The following is a 906-nucleotide window of genomic DNA, read 5'->3' on the forward strand; positions in this document are numbered from 1 at the left end:
CCCTTCAATCTTTTGGTTTACTTTGCTGGATATAGCAAATGATGATAACATAAACCTTTGAAACAAGATAAATGGTCTATGCTTAATTTCATAAAGTGTGTGATTAATCGCGATAAGGAAAAGGATGTGACTCGTTAGATTAAAATTTTTTATCGATTGACAGCCCAAATAAAAACTAAAACTTACCCAGTTATTGTAGTAATATTACATTTTACTTCATGAATGAATACCCTAATACCTGTTTCTATTTATTTGTTTACTGACAAAAAAGTCTGCATGATACCATGTCGGTACAACATCTATACAACCGTATAGTCATTGCTTGCAAATTATGTTGAGGGATCATTTCAAATATATCACATAAAAATAAATAAAAAGATTTCCTGCAAGCCAAGCATAGCATTACTGTTCTGAGAGAGTGTCAAGTTAACAGTGAGAAAAAAAGTAATGCAAAAAGTATTAAAAGTATTAAGTAAAACTGCACTACTTTTAATGCATGTGATCTAATAATGCATGGCATTTAAGATTAAAACTCTCCAAATCAGTCTCAATTCAAGCAGTCTTACACGCCCGATGCAGCAGCCCTGGTGACAACCTCTATATGCTGTAGCACTGACATACTGCAGTGAATTGATCAATAAATGAGCTGTGATGGTCATTTGTGAAGAGCCCCCCTTTAGTTTTGCATTATTTAACTTAACCATTCATTTCAAATGAATAGTTTTACATCTATATCAAATATAATACAGATTTAGCTCTAAACTGCTTAATGTCGCTCATCTTCCTAACACACAGACAACCAACAGCTACAGTAATTATTCTTGTTCAGTGACTGGTTTGGGTTTATTAGCATTATTGAGTGCTGCTACCTGTCATGCACGCTGGGTCTGCATTCAATCTGACTCG

Source organism: Sinocyclocheilus grahami, unplaced genomic scaffold, assembly GCF_001515645.1.
Source record: "Sinocyclocheilus grahami isolate Dianchi unplaced genomic scaffold, SAMN03320097.WGS_v1.1 scaffold434.1, whole genome shotgun sequence".
In the NCBI taxonomy this organism is placed as follows: Eukaryota; Metazoa; Chordata; class Actinopteri; order Cypriniformes; family Cyprinidae; genus Sinocyclocheilus; species Sinocyclocheilus grahami.